This window comes from Aotus nancymaae, unplaced genomic scaffold (assembly GCF_030222135.1).
Source record: "Aotus nancymaae isolate 86718 unplaced genomic scaffold, 86718_ANA_hifiasm-v0.15.2.pri h1tg000002l, whole genome shotgun sequence".
Taxonomy (NCBI): Eukaryota; Metazoa; Chordata; class Mammalia; order Primates; family Aotidae; genus Aotus; species Aotus nancymaae.
Window position 1 is genome coordinate 39028346 of NW_026988413.1, and position 17337 is coordinate 39045682.

The 17337-nt window shown below is 38.0% G+C and overlaps 1 pseudogene; it reads left to right on the forward strand.

Moving 5' to 3' along the window:
• Window positions 1–1128: 1128 nt before the first annotated feature.
• LOC105720419 (ankyrin repeat domain-containing protein 49-like) lies at window positions 1129–10988 on the forward strand (annotated as a pseudogene).
• The last annotated feature ends 6349 nt before the right edge of the window (window positions 10989–17337 follow it).

Genomic DNA, 17337 nt, shown 5'->3' on the forward strand with positions numbered 1-17337 from the left:
CTGGATTACCAGGCAGAGACACTTGTTCTTTCTCTTACTTTCTCCCAAACAAATGGAATATCTCTCTCTATGCTGAGCCACCTGGAACTGGGAGTGTAGTGATATAAGCATCCTTGTGTCTACCACCACTGGGACTGTGCAGGGTCAGACCTGAAGCCAGCACAGCACTGCACCTTGCCCAAGGCCCTTCCCTTCAGGGTGGTGAGTTCTCCCAGGCTGTAAGCATGTCCAGAGATGTCACTGGGGTGCCAGGGATTGGAGTCAAAAAACCTTGGCAATGTTTTACTCTACTGTGACTAAGCTGGCACTCAAACCATAATACAAAGTTGTTCCCACCCTTCTCTCCCCTTTCTATAGGCAGAGGAGCCTCTCCTTGTGGCCACTAGCACCATTGCTCCCCAGGGCGTTCTGACAGGCTGCCACCAATGTTAAAAGCCCAAGGGCTCTTCACCCAACTTGTGGTGAATATTGCCAGGCCTGGGACTTCTCCTCCAGGTCAGCAGGCTCCTCTTCTGGCCCAGCACAGGTCTGTAAATGCTGCCCAAGACCCTAGGCTTGGACTCAGGGACCCCAAGAGCCTGCTTGTTGCTGTAGCCCTCCTGTAGCTGAAGTGTTGCCTAGGGTGCAAAATAAAGTCCCCTTTACCTTCCCTGCTGCTTTTCTCAAACAGAAAATCTTTTGCCATTGCCACCACAGCCAAGAATGTGCTGGGTCACCCCTGAAGCCAACACATCTCACACCCCAAGGCCCATGGCATCCTCCCTGGTTATCACTGGTGGTTATTCAGAGCCCAAGGGCTCTTTAGTCAGCAGGTGATGAATCCTACCAGCATTAGGACCTTCCTTCAAGGCAGCAGATTCCCTTGAAATATCAAGAAATATCATCCAGGAGTTAAGGCTGGGGTTGGGGGGGAGGGATGGCTCAAGCATTCCCTTAACTGCACCAGCTGGTGTCTCCCTAGGTCAGCTGCCACCCTAGTTCACTGGCTTTAAGCCCAGCCTAGCATTAGGAGTTGCCTAGGAATTGTAGTCCTGTGCCCTAGACTGCCTTTCTAGTTTACCTAGACCCCAGAGCACTTCAGCCCACAGTGGCGAGGCTTGCCGAGAAACTCACATTCCAACCACCGGGATGGTGATTCGCCTCTGGGTAAGGCTAGTTCAAATGCTTCCTGCCTGTGCGGGCACTGGCTGAGCCCAGCATGGCTTTATTCTCTGCTGTGATGGGGCAGCACTGAGTTCAATGTAAAGTCCCCCAGGCACTGTGTTCTTCCCTCCCCAAAGTGCACAAATTCTCTCCCTGCACCACACTGGCTGCTGCTGGGGGTTAAGGGAGGGGTGGCATCAACTATTCAGGACTGTCTTCTTCAGTGCCTCTTTTCACAATATGAAGTTAAAATCAGGTACTGTGATTGTTCACCTGATTTTTGGTTCCTGTGATGGTGCTTTTCTGTATGCAGACAGTTGTTAAAATTTTGGTGTTCCAGTGAGGGGGATGAACGGCATAGGTTTCTATTCTACCATCTTGCCCTGCTCTCATACAGTTTTTGAAGTTCAGGATTGGTAATTTAACAGTAGAGATAAACATATCTAGTTTAAATCCATCTCTACCACTTACTATAACATGTAATTTAAACTTTCTAGGGCAAAGTATTCTCATCTATAAATTGGAGATAATAGTATTATCTACTCTATTAGCTATTGTGAGGACTAAATGAGATATTGGCCATAAAATACTTAACATAGTGCATGGCTGATAGTATACACTTTCTTATTTTTAAAGAAAACATATAAGCCAGGCATGGTGGCTCACATCTATAATTCCTGCGCTATGAAAGGCCAAGGCAGGTGGGTTGCCTAAGGCTAGGAGTTTAAGTTATAGTGAGCTACAAGAGTGCCACTATAGCTTGGCCAACAGAGCAAGATCCTGTCTCCAAAAGAAAAAAGAAAAGAAAACATACATACAATGAAATATTATTCAGCCATAAAAAGGAATAAGGTTCTGATACATGCTACAACATGGATGAACCTTGAAAATATTATGCTAAGTGACATAGATCAGACATGAAAGGACAAATATTGTGGGATTCCACTTTTAGGAGTACCTTTAATAGGCAAATTCATAGAGACAGAGAGAGTAGAGGCTACCAGGGGATAAGGGGCAAAGGGGAATGGGGAGTTACTGTTCAGTGGATACAAAGTTTCTGTTTGGCATGATGAAAAAGTTCTGGAAACGAATAATGGTGAAGGCTGTACAATATTGTGAATGTACTTAATGCAGCTGAAATATACTTAATGCCACTAAAATTGTTATAACGGCAAATTTTGTTATATATGTTTCACCACAATAAAGATAAAATTAAAAATGTTTTAAATGTGAGCCATCATTTTTAACTTCCAAAAATCTGTAGGGAAGGTCTATACTCTCATAAGATCATGTCCCCACAATTAAAATTTGAATTATTTTTACCCATACATCTTATCTTATACTTAGCCACACCAAAGTTCAATTCTCTTCCTTCTGTTCTCTCTCCTGGCATCTCAGACTTTTACAATCTTTTTGTTAATTTTTTTTCACATATAAAAATCACTTGTTTAATACAATTGTGAACTCAGGGATTTAATATAAGTGCTTGATCTGTAAAAATTTTAGATTAATGTCAGCACTTCTTACTGAGGAAACCAACTATCAGTTTTCTTTTTTAAAAATCAACTGTTCCAACTCTTCATTCCTGATTTCTTAGTCAAATTCTAGATAAAACAAAGCATTCCCTCCGATCTTATAGTGTGTCTTTTTAAGATACAGTCTGCGGGGGATATGTGTGTGTTGGGATGTGTGTGGGGATGATGTGGCACAGCAGGGAAAAGGGAGACTTTGTCAAAGGTATTTTTTCTAATGTTAATAAGTTACATCTAATTGTGCCTCTCTTTTTTTCAAATAGCTATTTATCATTTTATTAAACCAAACCTGATTGGTTGGCATGATTTCCCATTACGTAAATCATACTGTTCACCTCCAAATAGATTGTGTTTGTTTAAATGTTCAACAATTATACCATTCATTACAAATTCTATCCGCTTCCCTGACCTTGAAGTAAAAATGAGCAATCTAATCAACAAGGACCTCCACTGGAATGCCTCATGTGGATTGAGTACACAGAAGTTATTTGTAATGATAAGATGTACATTTCAGTCAGCCAATGGTAGAATATTAATGTGCGCTTGGAAAAATAAAGTTCTTTGTGAATATCATCTTGCTAAATAATTTTGTCTCTTAATCTTCTTCTGTTTCCAATTTCTACCCAGACATTTCATAGTACATTCTTATTACTATAGAGTATATATTTTTAACTTTGGATGTACATGTAATTTGTTTCACAAAAACTACATATTACTTCCAGTAGTTAAAGAGCTCCTAAAAAGCTACAGGTAAAACCCATAATACTCTGGAATAGAGAAAATATATGCTCTTTCATGGAACCTGGTATTCTGTTATGAAAAAGTATTAAAATTTTCTAATTATGCAATTTTTGCTATCAGAAAAAAATGTGAAGTATTAAACTTAATTCCATCCAAAGGAATACAGTCTAAAATTTCCACTAGAAATCCTTGGGCCAGCAGTTCACAAGACTGATTACAAATATTTATCTATGTTCAACTTTAGAATACTGTCCATGAAAAGAATATAGTGTAAGAACAACTAAACCCTATCACAAGATGCATTCATCATGGAGATTTACTCTATTGTACTTTCCATTTACATGAGCAATTGAGGCACTTTATAGTAAGGAAAGAAAGAACTGAGTAAACCCTCTTGGTCCTATTAAAAAAAAAAAAGAAGGCAGTCTACTATGGTAGTTAAAAAATTGGATTATGGGTCTGGTTTAAGTCAGGTTCCCTAGGAAAACCTGAGATGAGTTAAGCTGTACTCTCAAAAGAAGAAAAGTGAAGGAAACAGTATAGGTCAGGAGAGGGAAGAATGTGGCTCAGTTAGAGAATAGTTTCAGTTTGATCCCACAGGAATACTCTGCAGAACAAGTTGCACCACAGAATTAGCCCTACGTTGAAGCAAGTGGTTAGCCCATTGGAACTCCCTATCACTGTGTCATTGCTCAGGATCTGCTGGTAGGAATTGGAGGAATCATAGTCTCTCAGAAGAGAGTAATTCCCTGAATTACCAGCCTACAGTCAGATGAGCCGGAGGAAGAAATGGACAGCAGGGTAAAGTAGATATAGTGGCACATCATCTTCTATAGGGTTTAATTATTCTAGCTTTTAATCCTACCACATAGCTATTACCTATGTGACACTTGGCAAATATTTAAGTTCTCTGCTCTTGGGATTCCTTATCTATTAAATTGAGGAGAATAACCCTTGTTTCTCAAGGTTGTTTCAAGGATAAAAAGAAAATAATGCATATACAACACTTGGGCTGGTGCTGATAAATATGCTTAGTATATAGATGCTCTTAAAAATGTTAAACGGCTAGAAGGCAAGAATGATTTAATAAATTATATGGTTTCTTTCAATAAGACATTGTCCTTGGCAAAACTCCACAAATAAAGAAATATTTCTGGGTCCCCTTCCAGCAGAGAATTACACAAAAAAGACATACTTGCCTATTTTTACAGATGTCTGTGCAATTGCCAAATCTCCAGCAACTCAGTGGTGGTACTTAGTGAAAAAGCCCAAGTGACAGGGAGAGTACGTGATTCTCATGAGAGCAGTAGCCTTGCCAAGAAGATATGGAAGAACTTGAAGAAGTCATACCCATTTAGCATAAGGGAATGAAAAAGAAGAATGGAAAGAAAGAGAAAATGGTTGAACCCCTGCAGTATATAACTTGTTTGTGAGTATATAAGACACTTGGTGGTGGTGGCTGGGCAGGGAGTAGGGGGTTAATATACAAGACTTAGACCAAACTTGTTTGTGAGTATATAAGACACTTGGTGGTGGTGGCTGGGCAGGGAGTAGGGGGTTAATATACAAGACTTAGACCCTATAATAGTAAAGACGGGTAGTGGTGAGCTAAAGACTAGCAATAGGTGCCTAAGGACTACTGCTTTTTCATTTTATTTATGTGATGTATATTAGACTAGCTTAAAGATACAAGTACAGGCTCACAGGTGACATTTTTGATTGGCATTAACTTGGGCTGGCTTGCCTAGAGCACTATTCTAGGGTAACAAAACATATCAGGGAATAAAACACAAATGCCTGCCACATGAGCTTATGCTTAGAAGAAAATAAACATAATATATAAGCATATAATACACTGTAATATGTCAGAAAGTGGTAACCACCATGAATTTTGAAAGTAAATAGAGTAGGGTAAGGCACGCCGGAGGGTGAAGGAGCAGTTTGCTGTATTAAATAGGATGGGCATGATAGGCCTTACTGAGAAGGTAAGAGCTGAGTAGACACATGGAAAAGGTAAACGAATTAGTCTGGTGAAGATCATTGGGAGAGCATTTCAGAAAGAAGGAACAGTCACAGCAAAGGACTTAAAATAGGAGAGAATCTAGCATGTTTAAGGAAAAGCAATAAGAAGAGTGAGCAAGGTGGAGAGTGGTATGAAATGAGGTCACAAGGATAACAAGATGAAGAGAAATGAGTGAAATAGGGGGATTAAAAGTAGAGGGATGCTTTGCATGGTTGGTGCTGACATTCTCTTTTGTGGCCCGGCTCCTGTTCCCCATACCTCCCAGACTGGAAGAAGCCACCACTGTTCACTTCTTGAGTGTCCTCTATTGTCTGCAATTACCTTTCATTGTGCCTTTCCTAAGTACAACAAACTTAGCACTCTCTCCCCTAGCTCCTGGTGCTAACTCCTACTCAATTTGGGAGCATTCTTAGGATTTTCCTACAACTGGGATATTTTTCTTCTTAGCCTTTTCACCTCACCCCTTTCAACCTCACCACCACGACCACCATCACCCTCCTACCCTCCTCGGATCCAGAAACCTTTTGTTTTGAGACAGGATCTAGCTCTGTCACTCAGGCTGGAGTGCAATGGCACAATCATAGCTTATTGTAACCTCAAACCCCAGAGCTCAAGTGTTCCTCCTGCCTCAGCCTTCCAGTGGGCTGAGATTACAAATGTGAGCCACCACTTCCAGCCCCAAGAGCCTTTTTCTGTTATATGCATTTCTATGCTACTGAGTGGATCCAGTCATTTGACTCTTTTTTTTTTTTGAGACGGAGTTTCGCTCTTGTTACCCAGGCTGGAGTGCAATGGCGCGATCTCGGCTCACCGCAACCTCCGCCTCCTGGGTTCAGGCAATTTTCCTGCCTCAGCCTCCTCAGTAGCTGGGACTACAGGCACGTGCCACCGTGCCCAGCTAATTTTTTGTATTTTTAGTAGAGATGGGGTTTCACCATGTTGACCAGGATAGTCTCCATCTCTTGACCTCATGATCCACCCGCTTTGGCCTCCCAAAGTGCTGGGATTACAGGCGTGAGCCACCGCGCCCAGACCAGCCATTTGACTCTTAAGGTCAATCCCGTTAAAATGTAAATAAGTTTTTCAAAGTTTTTATGTTTCTTATAGATATCTTCAACCAGCACATAACAACTCACCTTTGCTGTCTAAAAAAATTGAGAATTTGATGGAATGACTATATTCCGACAGACGATGTTTAAAGCACAGTAAGACATTTTCAACACAATATTCCTTCTTTGTCTTTCTCAAAGCCTAGCTTGGTGTCAAGAAATATTTGTTGGATGATTGTGGAACAAAACAGACCTGGTTGCAAATCCAAGCAGGTATTCTAGGCAAGGTAATTAAACTTCTTGAACCTCAGTTTTCTTCTCAATTGCAAAATCATGATAACATATAATTCTCAGGGTGATTTTCAGACTTAAATAAAATTGCATGAAAAGGCCCCACATTTTATAGGTCCTTAATGATCATTCAATTTCCATCTTAAATATGCTTTCCTCTTCGTGTTGCTGCTTTCAGTTTACTTTGCTCACAACACTCAGCAAGAACGTATGAAACTTCAGAAAATCTATTCTTTAGCTCATTACAGTTTAATAACTCAAATAAGTCTGTTCAATCTGGTGACTACAAAAATGTAAGAAAATGTTGGCCATAAAGCCAAGCCAGAACAAGGGGACAACTGCTCCTCTTTCCCAAAATACAAAAATATACCATTTGAATAGCCCCTTTTTCAAGATGTTTATTATCCATTTAATAAATTTTGAGAGACAGGTTTCTAAAATTTTTCTTGGAGGTCAAAAACATCCTATCTATATTACTGTTTTATTTCAATATGACAATTCCAAACATGGCTTTAAATCAAATACATGCGGTTATAATTAGCTTAAGTTACTGTATACATATAAATAAGCACAAACTTTTCCAAACAAAATGGTATGTGTCAGAGGTCATTTTCTTCAGGTTCATAAAAACTGTTTTAAGAGCATTCTATGGCAGCAATAACTGCAAAAATCCATTTTCTATAACCTTGAAACACTGAAAAATGAAAGCTATTTTGACATGGTAGTAAACAATCAAGTCTACTAAAGAGAAATAATCATCTCACTGTTTATTTACAAACATTGTAGAAATGTTAAAAATCGGGGCCTCACTTCCTGTTAGACTCTCACCATCTAAGAACTCCTAGATCTGTAGAGGCAAGTGACCTGTCCAACTCAGGCCAAGCCCTGCAGGTCAGACCCCATCAGGTTTGGTGAAAGTGGTTTTTCCACTCTTGGCTGTTAGGAAGGCTGCAGGCAGAACTCCTAGGCCTATGAATGACCAGCTAGTGGCACAAGGCTGGAACTGGATGCCCTTCTCCCTTACTCCCACTCACAAGACCCTCTAGTTTACCGGTTTTTATTATCTACTTCCCCTTACTGTTGCCCCTGGATCCTTGGGTTCAGCACATCTCTATTGCTTTGTGCTTAGAGCAGTAAAATGTTGTGCAGTGAAAAATAATGTGTAACCTTTGAATCAGAATATCTGGCCTTTCAGTTTCATTGAAGGGTCCTTGATTTAGGGCAAGTTGTTTTAAGGTAACTTCACCTGTTGATATGGTTTGGCTCTGTGTCCTAACCCACATATCATCTTGTAGTTCCCATAACTCCCACGTATGAATCATGGGGATGGGTCTTTCCCATGCTGTTCTCATGACAGTGAATAAGTCTCACAAGATCTGATAATTTCAAAAACAGAAGTTTCCCTGCACAAGTTCTCTCTTTGCCTGCTGCCATTCATGTAAGATGTGACTTGCTCCTCCTTGCCTTCTGTCATGACTGTGAGGCATCCCCAGCCCAAGTCCATTAAACCTCTTTTTCTTCCCAGTCTCAGGTATGTCTTTATCAGCTGTGTGAAAACAGACTAATACACCTGTAAAATGCAGTTTACAGCCCCACCTGTCACTGAGTTGTTTGTGAGAAATTAACATGGTTCACATCTCTCCCAAAATGGAATATGCCCTTTAATTTAGGAAAGACATCCTATTAATTACTGATAGAATACCAGGAATATCATCAAATCTTGATGAATAAAGTAAAGTAGATGTAACACATCTCTAGAAATATTACTTATACTATTTATACCCTGGCATTTGAAGTACTTTTTATTTATAGTAGTAGTAAAACTGGATAAAGGAAGTGAATGATGATGGAAAACCAGAACAAGAGAATTCCTTGGACTTTTTTGAATACCTTAATCAAATTGAATTGTTAGAAACACAAGGATAGGGAATGCTTCCAGTTTTTGCCCACTCACTATGATATTGGCTGTGGGTCTGTCCTAAATAGCTTTTATTATTTTAAGATACGTTCCATCAAAACCTAGTTTATTGAGAGTTTTTAGCATAAAGGGCTGTCGAATTTTGTCAAAGGCCATCTCTGCATCTATTGAGATAATCATGTGGTTTTTGTCTTTGGTTCTGTATATGTGATGAATTACGTTTATAGATTTGCGTATGTTGAATCAGCCTTGCATCCCCAGGATGAAGCCTACTTGATTGTGATGGATAAGCTTTTTGATGTGCTGTTGCATTCAGTTTGCCAGTATTTTATTGAAGGTTTTTGCATCAATGTCCATCATGGATATTGGCCTGAAGTTTTCTTTACACCTTACACTAAAATTAACTCCAGATGGATTAAAGATGGAAACATAAGACCTAACACCATAAAAACTCTAGAAGAAAACCTAGGGAAAACCATTCAGGACACAGGCATAGGCAGGAACTTCATGACTAAAGCACTAAAAGCATTGGCAACAAAAGCCAAAATAGACAAATGGGATCTAATTAAACTAATTAAGCAAAAGAAACAATCATCAGAGTGAACCAGCAACCAAGAGAATGGGAAAAAATTTTTGCAGTCTACCCATTTCACAAAAGCCTAATATCCAGAATCTACAAAGAACTAAAGCAGATCTACAAGAAAAAAACAAACACATTTCAAAAGTGGGCAAAAGATATGAACAGACAGTTTTCAAAAGAAGACATTTATGCAGCCAACAAACATATGAAAAAATGCTCATCATCACTGGTCATTAGAGAAATGCAAATCAAAACCACATTGAGATACCAACTCACGCCAGTTAGAATGGCGATCATTAAATAATCTGGAGACAACTGATGCTGGAGACGGATGTGGAGAAATAGGAACACTTTTACACTGTTGGTGAGAGTGTAAATCAGTTCAACCATTGTGGAAGACAGTGTGGCAATTCCTCAAGGTTCTAGAAATAGAAATTCCATTTGATCCAGCAATCCCATTACTGGGTATATACCCAAAAGATTATAAATTGTTCTATTATAAAGACACATACACACATATGTTCATTGTGGCACTGTTTACAATAGCAAAGACCTGGAACCAACCCAAATGCCCATCAATGATAGAATGGACAAAGAAAATGTGGCACATATACATCATGGAATACTATGCAGCCATAAAAAATGACCAGTTCATGTCCTTTGTAGGACATGGATGAGTCTGGAAACCATCTAACACAAGAACAGAAAACCAAATGCCGCATTTTCTCATAGACGGGTGTTGAACAATGAGAACACATGGGCACAGGGAAGGGAACATCACCCACTGGGGTCTGTTGGGGAGTGGGGTGGCAGGGGAGGGACAGCAGGGGGTGGGGAAGTTGGGGAGGGATAACATTGGGAGAAATTCCTGATGTAGGTGACAGGGGGATGGAGACAGCAGACCACCATGGCATGTGTGTACCTATGCAACAATCCTGCAAGATCTGCACATGTACTCCAGAACTTAAAGTACAATTTAAAAAAAAAAAAAGAAAGAAAGAAACACAAGGATACCTTACTCCCACTGGTATTCAAAGTCTCTGAATAGGCAATTCTGATGAAGATGAGGACCAAGATGAAGAAAAAACGAATAGCGATATCAACTGCAAGGAAAAAAAATGTGAAAAGATTCAAGTAAATTGGCGATTTGGGCTACTGAAAAAAAGTCTACTTTTTAACCCAAGAGCACTCCATAACCCATCAGACATCCATAGAAAAAACTGAAAATCATGAACTGAAGGCATGTTTCTAAGCTTACTATAATGTGAAAACTACTTTCTGAAAAAGCCAATCGTGAACACTTGGGACAAAGATGAGTATAACCTTCTTCATCAAGCAGTCTACAGTGGACACTTAGATATCATCCATGAGATGACTGCACAGGGGCAGATGTTCATACAGTGACTGTGGATCGCTGGATAACCCTGCACAATGCTTGTAAGTGGAATAACACCAGAGTGGCTTCTTTCTTCCTTCCACATAATGCAGATGTGAATGCCCAAACAAAAGGCCTCTGAACTACATTGCATCTTGCTGCTGAGAATAAAGATAGCAAAGAAACCCTAGAACTTCTCCTGATGAATGCTTACATCAAACCAGGTCTGAAAAAAACTTGGAAGAAACAACATTTGATATCACTAAGAGGTCAAGTATCTATTACTACCTCTTTGAAACTGTGGAAAGCTGTACAAATTTTTCACCTCAATCTTAACAGTTCTAGTAATTTTCATAAATTTGTAAGTACCAGTGCCTCCTTTGTGTGAGATGTAAAATATTTCCATCGTACAAAGTCAAGCCTACTTGAGGTGGAGAATGAGAGGAAGGTGAGGTTTGAAAACTACCTATCAGGTAACTACACTCAATACCTGGGTGACAAAATTATCTGTATACCAAACCCAGTGACCTGCAATTTGTTACCCATGTAACAAACCTGCACATGTACCCCTGAACAAAAATTAAAGTTGAAAAATTAATAGAAAAAGACCAGTGTGGATAGAAACAAAAAGCATAAATATAAATATTCAAGAAAAATAAAGTATAGCAAAAAATAAATTTTTAAAAATCAATGTTGCCTATTATATGAAAAACGTAATAAAAAACTACTTAATTTTATTGTAAAAAACAAAATAAATTCCAAAAGAAAAACATACTTGCCATGAATCATAGCTGTAAGTTTTTAATTTCAGAAAATAACAACAAAATGTATATTTACTTCCTGCGTATAATTTATAATTACTCAGTGTAATACATTTTATAATATAGAGCTATAAAAATGTGTCAGAATTTCTAGTAACCAACAGAACTAGCTTTCATAAAATTTGGTATCTCAGAGACCATTGTTAAGACATTAAGAAACATTAAATGTTGAGTTTTAAAGCTTTAAACCTTTGCCGAGGTGAGAAATTCGAAATGTAACACTTGTTTCCATTCTTCTGCAATTTAATTAACATTTATCCTAAAGTAAATATATCTATACTGACAGGTATCTGATGAAGTACAAATGGCCTGGCTCTATGTAAATCTAGGTTTAAGTTCCAGATCTTTTTGACATAAGCTTGATCTCGTATTCCCAATTATCAAATGCAAATAATCATGTCTACCTCTATTTCTCACAGGATTTATGAGGAAATCTGAAGTATATATTTATGAAAATACTTAGAATTCTTTGAAAGCGTGACTTTACAAATTCAAATTAACCATGTGGTTTGTTATTATTGGTATATTTAGAATACGAGCAATAGCACACATTTATTTAGTTTTATCATTAGATAATGCATTGCCTATTATAATAAATGTATCATTCATGAGAATATAAGGAAGTTATATGGAAGATCACTCACACGAGAAGGCTCAATGTTAACTCTGTCTGTGGCTAATTTCTATGCTATAGTAGAGTGGCTGAGAAGAAAGTAGATTCTGGAGACAGGCCACCTGACTAGACTTCTGGTTCTACATTATTTAGTTGTGTGACCATGGTCAAATTTCTTAACTTCTCACTGTCTTAGTTCCTCATTTGCAAAATGCTAATAAATAAAAGTACCACTTTGAGAGGGTTTGCAGAAGAAAGACATGAATTTGTGGCAGTCACTGTTGGCTGCATAATTCAAAACCCATTCTCAACCTTCTTTTCCTTCCTCCTGTTCTGCTATAAAGGCAGAAAAAAATGTAATAACCTGATTTTCCAACCTCCCTTGCAACTAGGGGTGCTAAGTAATAGTGCTAGCAGAGAAGACCTAAGCAGAAATCCGTTGGAGCTTCTAGGAAAGCTCTGGCTTTCCTGATAAAAGGAGACAGATGTTCCTGGGTCCATCCTTTCCTTCCTTTTTCTTGTATTTTAACACAAACATGCCTCCTGGACCTGGGAGTGACATCTTACAACCATGAGGATGAGGTCAAGAGAGCAGCGTAGATGCTACGAGAAACCATTGTGCCACTGAACCAATACCAGTTTCTAGACTCCTTTTAACATGAAAAGCAATGAATCATAGGTTTCTAAGCAATGAATACTGAAATTGTCACTTGCAGCTAAAAGTATTCCTTAACTGATAGAGTTAATATATGTAAAATGCTTGGAATAGTTCTTAGTCATTATAAGTGCTCAATAAAAATTTTAACTTTGAGTATTATTTTCCAGTTAATGACATTTTAGATTGCATTGATTTGATGTTACAACTGAATTTGAATATGTGATACATATTTGTCTAATTGATGTATTTTTTAATTTCAACATAGAGCTATGCTATTTAAAATTCACTGTATTTTAAACACATGATAAAGGATCCTCTCTTATAGTGATTAATCTATCTAAAAGCCCATTTTTTTTGCTATCTACTTTAATTCAAGAACCCGTTAAATCTGTTGAGCTCTTTTTAGTTTTCATCAATATATTACTAATTTTAAACTGCTCTGGAGTGAATAAAGTTTTGGAAATAATGTTCTAAAATTTCATTAGTTATCTTTTAAGTCATTTTTAAAAACATAATTTTGCAATGTTGTTAACACTAAAATGTTTATGCATTTATAGGTTATTACTCTTTCCTAGCAGTCTATTAGGACTACAGTTTACAAAATTGTAATGTAAAGAAATTTTTGATTTTATTAAATCAAGAAACAAATCATTCAAATTGTGAATCTATATCTCACTCTCTACTTAACATTCATTTTAGAGTTTAATTAATACTCTTTACATTATGAAGTCCAAACTGATACTATTAATTTCAATATTTGACCTCCTCCCCCACACAGATACATCTCTACTTCTCTACCCACTTTCCCCCAGTGAAGTAAATGCAACAATTAACCCAATTGTTCAGGCCTAAAATTTGAATGTCATTCATGACCTGTCTTTTCTTCTTATCCCACTTCCAATCTATCAGTGAATCTTACTTGCTATCTCTACAAAATGTGTATATCCTGAATCTGACATCTAGCCACCTCCATAGATCACTGCTAGAGACCAGTCTTCTACATCATCCTTTCACAACCATTTTCAACCATGGACTCCACACTAGAATATGTGAAGAAACAAACATGACAAACATTTTCATTCACCACTACTTCCTTGTATTATATTAATGCTTCTTAGCCAATATCTATCTTCATCATTTCCTGATAAATTTTTTCCTGTTTAAGAATTTGTTCTCTGACCTAACTATATTCCTTAAAGAAGAAAACAAATCCAAATAAGAAGCCAGTCCTGTTTTAACAGCTTACATGTTCCTACTAGATTTAGAAAACTGCCCTAGACTTGTTGCCCTGACATCTTTCTTCCACAACCTTTTCCAACCTTGGCTGTGTTTTAAAATCACCAGAGGACCCTTGAGAAATATCAACTCCTGAACTCTACTCTCAAAGATTTTGACATACGGTAACTGGTTTCAACTGGGGCTAGCTAGAACTATCTCCAGGGAATTCTAAGGAGCAGACAAGGTTGAGAACCTAGACTACTGGAATCGACTCTTAACTGGTGTTCCTGATTCTACACTTGCTCCCATACATACAGTCTTTTCTCCTTGTAACCAGTCAGATCCTTGAAATGTTCCATCATGGTAAGAATAAAACGTCAAGGAGGCCTTCTCTGAAGTTCTTATTTTAATTCCGATTTGCTTCCATTATTCTCTATCTCCTTTACCTGGTTAATTTTTCTTCATAGAATTTATCATTACCATTTAATTATACATTTATTCTCTTGCCAGACTATAAACATTTGAACGTCAAGTATCTTGCCTTGTCTTCCTCACAACTTTATTTCTTGATGCTTAGAAGAAAATAGGCTAGCAGCCTAGTAACTATTTGTGGAATCAATTAATGCTATTAAAAAAAAAAAAAGTAGTTGCTAATCTTTCCCCGACTGTCTTGTGCACATGAATTCTAAAAATTGAAAAAATTTGATTTACTATTGATGCCTCTAAAATTATCTCCAAAAGATGTCGGTCAAAATTAGGAATTCAGGATCCCAACAGAATTTTTTCAAACTATTGAAAGTAATACTGCATGTACTACTATAGAAAATAACAATTGTAAAAATATGATAACATTAACTTTAAAACAAATTCCCCGCAAAATGCGCCATTGTCATTTGTAATAGTAAAACAACTGTATTAGCTAATTGTTGCATATTGTCTGAGTCAAAGCTTGAAAGTTAAAGAAAACAAACTGAGGAACTAGGAAGAAGAACCTAAATCTGAGTATTATTTATTACTGTGATACACCTGGTTTCTCACCCTCTTTGTTTTACCAGTTTCCTGTCATCAGTGAACCAAGCAGAACACTGAAGTCATTAATCCAGTGTGTAGGTGGCATTGTGACCCACTCCAGGAAATCATCTTGGGGGAATTCCCAAATCTCTTCAGACAAAACCAAATTACTGGTTTCTTATCTGGCCAGGAATAAAGCTTGTGATTTACCTGTAAATGAATCATAGCTCATTCTGAGTCTGATTTACTGGTCAGAAGATGAAATCTCCTTTGGAAAGGAATGTTTCCCTCTACAGAGTGAGAGTGAAACAAATGGTGGAAACAAGTATTCCCATAGGGATAGAGCGCTTTTGTAAGCATTATACTCTCCAAGTAAAATCTGAGCACGACTGTGGAGCCCTATAGTCTGGCATTAGTTTAGAATGTCCCACCTCTATGACCTTGGGCAGTTTATATGGCCTTCCTGTTCCTCAGTTTCCTCATCTATAAAATGGAGATGATAGTAATTACCTTAAAAAGCTATCATAATAATTATATGAATTAGTAAACAGAAAGTGTTTAGAAAAGTGTCAAGGCACATGGAAATGCTATTTAAGTGTTAGTAATCACTAGCCTGGTGCAGTGGCTGATACCTATAATCCCACCACTTTCAGAAGCTGAGGCAGGAGGATCACTTCAGGCCAGAAGTTTGAGATCAGCTTGGACAACACAACGAGACTCCATATCAATAAATTTTAAAATTAGCCTGGCATAGTGGCACACACCTGTAGTCCCAGCTACTCAGGAGGCTGAGGTGGGAAGATCGCTTGAGCCCAGGAGGTTGAGGCTACACTGCACTCCAGCCTGGGCAGCAGAGTGAGACTCTGTCACAAAAAAACAAACAACCAAACAAAAATTACTAAAAGCATGGACTGTGGAGCCAGCAGTTTCCTGCCCTCCTGGGTAGATGATCTTGGGCAGGTAATATTACCTTTCTGTACCTCTAATTCCTTCTGTAAAACTGAGATAACGTATACCTCAAGATGATTGTGTATTAAGTGACTTAATATAAGAAAAGTCCATAGAAAGTCACTGGCATAGAGGATGTACTATAAAATGCATTTATTATCATTATAATTGCTGTGGTTGTTATTATCTTATATTACAGTTCAGTGAAAGATTTTTGAAGCATTGACTTCTTCCAGGTCTCCTGCTTCTTTGGTCACTATTTCTTAGGCCCCTTAAGTGATCCCTTTCCTTTGGTGACTTTCTAAAGAAATCATCAATCCCTAAGAGTATATTCTTGGCACTCTCATCTCATCCTATCCCTTCTCCCTTGATAACATTATTACTTTAATATGTCCCTTATGACTTCTTAGATGACTTCTAAAGCTGAATAACCCAGGCCTCTCTAGGGGAACTTTGGACCTTAACTGGACATGGATGTTCCTTAGCTTTTAAGATATGCTTCTGCAGAACAAAACTTACCTGTTTCCTCAAAAAGTTTTCCTCTTCCTTGTTCTTGTCTTACTAGTTTTGACTCCTCTCTCCCCCTCATCTTTTATATCCAATAACCAAATCCTATTTTTTTTTTAGCTTAAGATTTAATTTATTCAGTTAAGAGTAAGTATACCCTCAGGGTTGGATTACATCACTGTAATTCGGAAATGAGAAATGTTGGCTGGCCTTTTGAACATACAACATATAAACTTGAGAATAGTCAATTGCTTACTATTATCCACTATTTGGATTTGGAAACAGAGAAAATGAATATTCAGCAAGAGAGCAAGGCATGTAAAAAGCTAAAGAGACAAAATGTATTTTGAGTTCAATAATGCTTGCCAGTTCAAGGCTTATTCCTGGAGGCTTGCTGAATGTTGAATCCTTTGCTTGGTGCCTAGGAAATGTTTCTTTCTTTTTTTTTTTCCAACTTTTAAGTTCAGGGGTACATGTGCAGGATGGGCGGGTAAACATGTGCCATGGTGGTTTGCTACATAGATCATCACATTACCTAGGTATTAAGCACAGCATCCATTAGCTATTCTTCCTGATGCTTTCCCTCTTCCCAACCCCTACCCTCTAACAGGCCCCAGTGTGTGTTGTTCCCTACCTTGTGTCCATGTGTTCTTATCATTAGCTCCCACTATAAATAAGACCATGCAGTATTTGGACTCCTGTTTTTGCATTCGTTTGCTGAGGTTAATGGCTTCCAGCACCATCCATGTCGCTGAAAAGCACGTGATCTCATTCCCTTTTATGGCTGCATAATACTCCATGGTATATATGTACCACATTTTCTTTATCCAGTCTATCATTGATGAGCATTTAGGTTGATTCCATGTCTTTGCTATTTTGAATAGTGCTGCAATAAATATACATGTGCCT